The following is a 9,768-nucleotide window of genomic DNA, read 5'->3' as shown; positions in this document are numbered from 1 at the left end:
ATAGGACTCAAACTTTAGATATCTAATACAAATGGGCACTTTTAAGTTTAAAAAGTAAGTTTACCAAATTATTTTAGAAAGAACTTTATGCTATCAACCTGTTAGAAAAGGTATTTGTTAGAATATCTGGTGGAGTTTTTTTAACCCTAAAATTTTGTTGTTCCCTTGGAAGAGCAATTGTAGTTTGAATTTGTGCAACTGCATGAACAAATGTTTTAGGAAGAAATTTTCTGCGTATTTACCTACTATCCAGTTGCTTTAGCTGTGATAGAATATTTAACTTTAAAGATCATAGCGCTCTTTATAAATAAGAATATATTTATACATACTTGTGGGGGGCCTTGGCCCCCCGCTAGAACTCTTGAGTGCCTTTTACGGACATATCCGGGCCTGCTGCAAATCTACCCGGCAACAAGGAAGTAGCCCCAGTACCCTCCTCTTGCTCCTCCCCTCTAGCCCTACGGTATATATGTTGTAACAGCTTCTGCAATAAACGAGACTTGATCAGAAACCTGTCTTGTCTCCATCTCTCGTGTCCCCTGTCCCCTCTCATCCTCGCTCCCCCTCTAGGGTCTCCGTTGACTTACCCGCGGGCCGGGACAAGTGGCGCCCAACGTGCGGCCAGAGAACGGGGGATCCAGTGAAGGACGCTGCTCAGGGGCCCTAAGATTAAGATTGAGGAACAAAGAGCACACTCGACACGGGAGAGGCTTGCAATTGACGTGGACCTGCCGTCTTTTTGCACCTCGGTAAGTTGAGCAGCGATTATGGGACAGGGCATTAGTCAGCACGAATTGTTTGTGCAAGGTCTCAAGAAGACATTACAGGCACGAGGGGTAAAGGTTACAGTCAAACAGTTGTTAAGATTTTTTGATTATATTAAAGATCTCTGTCCCTGGTTCCCTGCTGAGGGAACCATTGACGAACAGAGATGGAAAAAGGTGGGGGAAGCTCTCCAGGATTATTATGCCACTTGCGGACCCAGGAAGGTCCCTATTGCGGCGTTCTCATATTGGAATTTGATTAATGATATTATTTCTCATAAAGCGAGGGATCCACTGGTGGCGCAGGCTATACAGGCTGGGGAGGTAGCTCTCCGAGATGGTAAGGGGCTGACACCCGCCAGTGATTCTGACGCAGTCTCCCGGGCCAATATGGCGCCGGGGCCCAGGCCCGTTGAGACCACGACTTCTTTGTCAGACAAAGAAGAGGACTTGATGTCCTTTGACAGTGACGACGATCCCGCCCCCGACGGACATGACGTCCCTTCGGACCAACCCCAAACGGCCACGAACCCTGCCAAGCCCTGTAGGGCAGGGCCTCGCCGAACCCCTGCTTCCTTGCTTTCCGCCACCGCCTCTAGGACAGCCCCACCCTCGCGGAAGGTTCCGCCCCTATATCCCTCCCTTCAAGCCTATCGTGGCCCGCCTCCGCCCCCAGATCCGCCCCAAGAGGAGCCCGCGGGGGGAGCATTGTGGGGCGACTCCGGATATCCCCCTCCTTATATCTCTTCAGGCCCCGACACTCCCACTCTGGCATGTCCTGTTGTTGATCCCCAAAAGGAACTCCGGGACAAAATAGAATTTCTAAAAGAACAGATAAGGTTAGAAAAGGAACACCAAGAACTTATTACCCAGCTTGAAGGCTTAAGAACAGGCAAAGCCCATAAAAATGTCCGTAGAGAAGACAAACTTAAGCCACGACCCCCCGTTAGAGGGGCGGCCCCTAGGGTGCCATCCGGGTCGGGAGTATCCCTGAAACTTAAAAATGCGGAAGCCTTTCCCGTAACTAAAACTACTGACGCACAGAGACAGGCGTGAAGACACCACAGTGGTTTTGATTTTAAGGTCATTAAAAAATTTAAAACGGCTGCAGCTCAATATGGGGCCACTGCACCTTACACCATGGCTATTTTAGAATCGGTGGCAGAAAATTGGCTCACCCCAATTGATTGGCAGACTCTGGCCCGCGCCACCCTTACAGGAGGTGATTATTTATTATGGAAATCTAAATATGTTAAAAATTGCCGAGAAACTGCTAGGCGCAATGCTCAGGCGGGGAATGGATGGGTGCTTGACATGCTCCTTGGGGAGGGGGCCTACGCCGCCAACGACCAACAAATACAATTTGATGCGGGGTTATATGCCCAGATTCAGACCGCCGCCACTAGGGCCTGGAAAAAGCTCCCCTCCAAAGGAGACGTGAGTGCCTCCCTCACTAACATTCGGCAGGGCCCAGACGAGCCATTTGCGGACTTTGTCCACCGCCTTCTCACGGCGGCAGGCCGGATTTTTGGGAGCGCGGAGACAGGGACAGATTTTGTTAAACAGCTTGCTTTTGAGAACGCCAATGCCGCCTGTCAGGCCGCTATCCGCCCCTATAAAAAGAAAACTGACCTTTCCGGCTACATTCGCCTTTGTTCTGAGATTGGGGCCGCCTACCAACAGGGCCTTGCCATGGCGGCCGCCATGCAAGGCTTCACAGTCAAACAATTTTTGCAACGCCACGTCGGCAATAAGTGTTTCCGGTGTGGGGCCACCGGCCATTTTGCTAGAGAATGCCCGACCACTAAAATGCAGGGCCCCAATGCTCCGCCCCCCGGGCCCTGCCCCCGATGTAATCGGGGGAGGCATTGGGCGAGTGAGTGCCGATCCAAAACTGATGCCCAGGGCCGACCCCTTCCCCCTCTTAAGGATTCGAATTCGGGAAACGGGAAAGGGGGCCAGCCCCAGGCCCCCAACTCCAAACAAATTTACGGGGCGCTCAATTTTGCTCCAATAAACAGCAATCCATTTCAGACCTCATCAGAGCCACAAAAGGAAGTGCCGGATTGGACCTCAGTGCCACCACCCACACAGTATTGACCCCAGAAATGGGAGTCCAGGCCCTCGCCACAGGAGTCTTTGGACCCTTACCTAGAGAGACTTTTGGCCTCGTAATAGGCCGAAGCAGTAGTACCATAAATGGGCTGTTGGTTTACCCAGGAGTGATAGATAATGACTACTCTGGGGAAATTAAAGTTATGGTTTCTTCTCCCAAAGTTATTAATACCATTCAATCAGGCCAAAGATTTGCTCAATTGCTACTCCTTCCCCTTCTCTCTACCTCTAATAAGGCTCTAAACAACGCCCGAGGCAGCCAGGGATTCGGCTCATCTGATGTTTACTGGTCAGAGATACTTTCAGCACAAAAGCCTCTCGTGACCTTGTGGTTAGATGGGAGACAATTTTCTGGGCTGGTTGACACTGGTGCCGATGTAACTATCATAAAGGGAGAGGATTGGCCTCAGGCATGGCCATTAAAAGACACCCTCACCCATCTCGGGGGTATAGGTCAGAGTGAAAATCCTAAACAAAGTGCCAAAGATCTGACCTGGAGAGACCAAGATGGTAATCAGGGCACCATTCAACCTTATATCATTTCAGGGTTACCTATTAATCTATGGGGAAGAGACTTACTATCACAAATGGGGATAATTATTTCCAGCCCCAATGAAATTGTCACTATGCAGATGTTTAAAAATGGGTACATTCCAGGAACGGGACTGGGGAAACACCCTACAAACCTTACTCACCCCATTGAGCCTGTCCCTCGGCCCCCTCGGGCAGGGCTAGGCCATTTTCCATAGGGGCCATTGACACTCCTGCGGCCCATGCTGAAAAGATTACCTGGCTCTCAGATGATCCAGTGTGGGTCGATCAGTGGCCCCTCTCTAAGGAGAAATTGTCAGCAGCTCAACAGTTGGTGCAGGAACAGCTTCATGCTGGCCATATTATTCCTAGCCACTCCCCTTGGAATACTCCCATTTTTGTCATTAAAAAACGGTCGGAAAAATGGAGACTCTTACAAGATCTTAGAGCAGTTAATAAAACCATGGTACTCATGGGAGCTTTACAACCTGGTCTCCCTTCGCCGGTAGCCATTCCCCTTGGGTATTACAAGATTATTATTGATTTAAAGGATTGCTTTTTCACCATTCCCTTACATCCTGCTGATCAAAAACGCTTCGCATTTAGCCTTCCAGCGACCAATTTCTGTACCCCAATGCAGCGCTTTCAGTGGCTGGTTCTGCCCCAAGGCATGGCCAATAGTCCCACCCTGTGCCAGTCATTTGTAGCCGCGGCACTCCAATCCACCCGAGACAATTGGCCTCAAATGTATATTATCCATTACATGGATGATATCCTTGTAGCGGGGCAATTAGGAAGTGAGGTTTTAGCTTGTTATGCTGACCTTCGACGGGCACTTGAATCTCATGGCCTCCAGATTGCCCCTGATAAGGTTCAACTAAAAGACCCTTATAACTACCTTGGATTTCAGATGAAGGGACGTCACATTTCCTCCCAAAAGCTTACCTTGCGGCTGGACGGTCTTAAGACTTTAAATGACTTCCAAAAATTGCTAGGAGACATTAATTGGCTTATGCCCTATTTAAAGCTCACTAAACATGACCTGAAGCCTCTCTATGATACCCTACAAGGTGATAACCACCCTACTTCACCTCGACAGCTCACTGCCGAGGGGCGCAAAGCCATCAGTACAGTGGAACAAGCCATTCAAAATCAAACAATTACTTTTATGGATTATAACTCTCCTTTACAGTATATCATCTGCAAAACCTCCCTCTCTCCCACTGCTGTCTTTTGGCAAACCGCTCCCCTTTTGTGGGTTCATCTCCCAGTTTCCCCTAAGCGGGTCTTTTACCCCTATTATGTTGCAGTTGCAGACCTAGTTATCTTGGGCAGAGACCATGGAAAGATGTACTTTGGAAAAGAACCTGATGTCATTATCCAACCCTACCCTAAGGACCAGGTCGATTGGCTTATACAAACCACCGATTCCTGCCCAATTGCTCTTGCTTCTTATTCAGGGTTATTGGACAACCACTATCCTCCCAGCAAACTTATTGACTTTGCCAACAGACATGACTTCATTTTCCCGAAGATCACTTCTTGCTTTCCTCTGCCAGAGGCTCTACCCGTTTTTACAGACGGTTCTTCCACTGGAATGGCTGCCTATGTGTGGGATGATAACATTGTCCAGTTCCAAACCGCCCACTCTTCGGCCCAGTTAACCGAGCTCCAGGCAGTCATAGCGGTCTTTACCGCATTTCCTGCCCGAGCTTTTAATCTCTTTACTGACAGTGCTTACATTGCCCAATCTGTTCCCTTATTAGAAACATGTGGACTGATCAAACTTGCCTCTCAGACTGGTGGTCTTTTCCTCCAATTACAAGATCTAATCAGAAAACGATCCAAATCCTTTTTCATTGGGCACCTTCGCGCCCACTCTAACCTACCCGGCCCACTTGCAGAGGGCAACCGCTTAGCAGACCTAGCCACAAGACCTCAGGCTTTTGCCTATTCAATAAATACTGATGCCCCCAGTCCGATTGACCAAGCACAGAAGGCACACCAATTCCATCATCTTAATGCTCACACGCTTCGCCTTATGTATAAGCTTACTAGAGAACAAGCTAGACAAATTGTTAAGGCCTGCCCTACGTGCACTCTGCACCTTCCTACACCTCATCTGGGAGTTAATCCTCGTGGCTTGATTCCAAATGCCCTATGGCAAATGGACATCACACATTACCCTAAATTTGGAAATCTTAAATATATACATGTCAACATTAATACATATAGTGGATTCATATTTGCCACCCTGCAATCTGGGGAAGCTACTAAACACGTCATTGCTCATCTCCTCACTGCCTTCTCAGTGCTTGGCTGCCCACAACAAATTAAAACAGATAATGGTCCTGGCTATATCAGCTCTGGCTTCTCCAAATTTTACAAACAATTTACAATAACACATATAACGGGAATCCCATATAATCCACAGGGACAAGGCATTATAGAAAGGGCTAATCTCACACTTAAAATTACTTTAGACAAAATAAAAAAGGGGGAATGGTATCCTACTAAGGGGTCTCCTAGAAATCTGATATCACATGCACTATTTATTCTTAACTTCTTAAATTTGGATGCCAAAGGTTTATCTGCAGCCAATCGTTTCTGGCAACCAGAGACGCAACGACAATTTGCCTCGGTGATGTGGAAAGACCCCCTGGACCACTCATGGCACGGGCCGGATCCTGTACTTATCTGGGGCTGAGGATCGGTGTGTATTTACTCCAAGGAAATGAAGTCAGCCAGGTGGCTCCCAGAACGCCTAGTAAAACAAGTTGATAGGTGTGCTGATGATGCCGATGACCTGACGTTGTCCAATCTTAACCAGTTAACAATGGCACCTACAATTACAATCTAATAATCATCAAGAGTATAGTATAATTCAATTTGGCTAGTTATATTTGGGTGCACCCTAATTTTACACACTGTCTTATATGTTTGTCTATTGTCTGTTGTTTGTGTTTGTACAGTTGAGCTCAATATGTTCCTTCCTCTTCAAAGGATATTCGCCTATTGTTAAATTGACTTATAGATAATATTATTAAACTAAAGACATGCTTTTCTTCCCAGGTTGTTAATTGATCAAAGTACCACTGAAATTTATTTTATGAAAGTGACGTGCATTGTTACCCACACGCAACAATCAAATTACAATTAACAGTTATAAAATAAAAAGATATATATTCTTAATTGTTTGTCAAAACGATTATAGATGGGAACTCCCTTTGATGAATATAGAAGTGGCCACCCAGAAAATGATTATTCTGGTCTTAATTCATTAAAGGGACCCCCTAGTAAATTTTATATTATATAATCTTATGGGAGACATATCACAATGAATATTATCTAAATATGTTATAAATTGATTGTATTGGTTGTCCTTGATATTTAAGCATTAAATATGTTGTTACAAAACGTTCATATTGGTTAAGTTCTGAATATGTTATTGTAGCATGTCCACATTGGTTATCTTCAAAAGCTTAATCAGGGTAGCTTAACTCTCTTATTCACAGTCTAGCCTTAAATGAACATTGCTGTTTTTATGCCAACAAATCTGGGATCGTCAGGGGAAAAATTCGCGAACTTCAGGAAGATTTAAACAGATGACGACAAAAATTCACTCAAAATCCCCTCTGGACTGGCCTCAATGGTTTCCTCCCTTATCTCCTCCCTTTGCTGGGACCCTTATTGGGTCTACTCTTGCTCATTTCTTTAGGGCCCGTACTTTATAACAAAATCATGGCCTTTCTTAGAGCCCAGATAGAGGCAATAAAAACAGCGCCCATACAGGTCTACTATAATAGATTGGCAATGGCTGACCAGGACGAATGTCGGACCATCGATTAGGTCCTTGCCGTGGCGAAGTGTTCTCGCCCCACCTGGTGAGTGGGCTGGCAAGCCAATGACGGGCAACTGAGCAAGCGTGCCATGCAATGAGAGAGCCCTCGTGTGCCGCCTAAGACAGGTGCCAGAGCCTTGATTCTCTGGTTAACCGATGACGGGTAAGGTGCACGGTGCAGACACGTGTGTTGCTCTGACCCAAGACAGGCTCAGCCCCCGCAGGCTTGGCTCTCCTGACGCCTTTCTAAAATTATAATTTTAAAGGGAGGACCTGTGGGGGGCCTTGCCCCCCCGCTAGAACTCTTGAGTGCCTTTTACGGACATATCCGGGCCTGCTGCAAATCTACCCGGCAACAAGGAAGTAGCCCCAGTACCCTCCTCTTGCTCCTCCCCTCTAGCCCTACGGTATATATGTTGTAACAGCTTCTGCAATAAACGAGACTTGATCAGAAACCTGTCTTGTCTCCATCTCTCGTGTCCCCTGTCCCCTCTCATCCTCGCTCCCCCTCTAGGGTCTCCGTTGACTTACCCGCGGGCCGGGACACATACTTACATTACATTGGAGTTTTCAGTTTTCTCTTACAGTTTTTCTTAATGGTGTTTTTTGCCAACTTTTCAGTAGAGGATGCTGAAAATTGCAATGTATCTTTTATTACATTAAGTCATTTGAATACTTTTTTGAAGTTTTTGCATTTCTTTTTAATCACAATGTTGAAATGTACTCTCTTTCAAATTTCAATTTCAAATAAAAGATTGATTAAATTATTTCAGTGAACCTGAATCAATGCACTTATTGAATCACACTTGTTGACTAGGTAGAATGAGGCAAGTACATTGAAATAATTTTTCATTGGAAATTCAGAAACATTTCAAGATAAGCAATAATCATGCCTGATCTAGAATAACACTATGGTTAACTAGAATTCATTTACACTAAGGATTTTATTCTGAGTCTAGTAAAGGCAAAAGTAGTTTATAAACTCCTATCATATAGAATTTCTAATACGAGGTGCTTTAGGGATAATCATTCATTCATTTAACAAGCTGACTGAATGCTTGGGATATGTCAGTTCACATTTTTGGATATAAGGTAAACATGCTTTAATTTCTTCTACCAAGAAACTCATGGCCTAGTGGAAGAGATAGGAATTTAAGCAAATACATTGTCTACTAAGCACTTTGTTGTCATTATCAACATCATTGTAGTTATTTACAATGAACTTTAACACAAATAAGGACCAAATAGTCTGTATCTTGGGTCAAAATTATAGTAGACACCATAGCTCTATGTTTCCATTGCATTAATGAAAAACCTCTGAGTGACAAAGTCATTGACATGAATGGTTTGAAAAAAATTTTTAAATTCTTTTATTGGTACATTAGGAAAAGACTTTATGAACAAAACCTCAGTAGCATGGGAGCTAGCACAAAGAATCAACAACTGGGATCTCATCTTATTAAAAAGCTTCTGCACTGCAAGAGATACCACTAACAGAGCTAAGAGACAACCTACAATGTGCGAAAAAATTTTTAGCAGCTGTACCTCAGACAAAGGTTTGAAAATTTTTAAACAGTAGGTGATACTATTTTTTTTAAAAAATTGACGTGAATTCATACAAAACAAATTAATAATTTTCAGTGAACAATTCAGTGGCATTCAGTGTATAACCAATGTTATATAACCATTGATATAATTCTAAAATATTTCCATCCCCCTAAAAGGAAACCCCATCCATCTTAAGCAATTGCTCCTCATTCCCTTTGCCTTTCCCAGGCCCTGGAAACCACCATTTTGCTTTCTGTTCCTGTGAATTCACCTATTCCAGACATTTCATATAAATAAAATCATATGGGATGTAACTTTGTGTGTTTAGTTTCTTTCAATTAGCCAATCTCCCCAGGTAAGGTAAAACTTAGATTACACATGCACTGATGAGAAGTGTCCCAAGATGTTCTTGCACATTTATCTCCAAGTTCAGAGAGGCAAGGTAGAGTGATGATCTCAGTCTCTATGACATTTTTAACTAAAATTATCCAAGCTCCATTGTTCTTGAACACTCAAGTCATTCCATATCTTTGGAATCATAGTGAGATTTGAAAAGGGGAAATCAACAACTGACTCATAATATTCTATTGTATTAGAGGGAAAGTCAAATAATGTCCTTCAAATTAGTGTTGTCTGCTGTAGTGACACTTTGGGGACTAGTGATCTTTCAAATTTTTTTATTAACATGAAGTGGTAAATGAAAATTTGTTATACAATATTCTAAGTATTATTTTCAAATATGAAAAATGTTAGTATTCTTTTTATTCTGTTTCACTTTATTATTTTGTCTATTTTTTTAATTAAATTCTTTTATTGGTACATTGTAGGTATACAACACATTTACATTTCTCATTGGGAATTGTACCTTTACATAATGCATCTTGGTTCTTATTTTTTCCCCATTCCTAGCCCTCCCTTCACCCCCTCCACCCTTCCCTATTTACAAAGACTTTATTTCCATTTTTTCCA

The sequence above is a fragment of the Heterocephalus glaber genome, unplaced genomic scaffold (assembly GCF_053883595.1).
Source record: "Heterocephalus glaber isolate CG9 unplaced genomic scaffold, H.glaber_assembly_v1.0 deba00000281, whole genome shotgun sequence".
In the NCBI taxonomy this organism is placed as follows: domain Eukaryota; kingdom Metazoa; phylum Chordata; class Mammalia; order Rodentia; family Bathyergidae; genus Heterocephalus; species Heterocephalus glaber.
The sequence above is the reverse complement of the archived record's forward strand: the minus strand, read 5'-3'. Positions refer to the sequence as shown.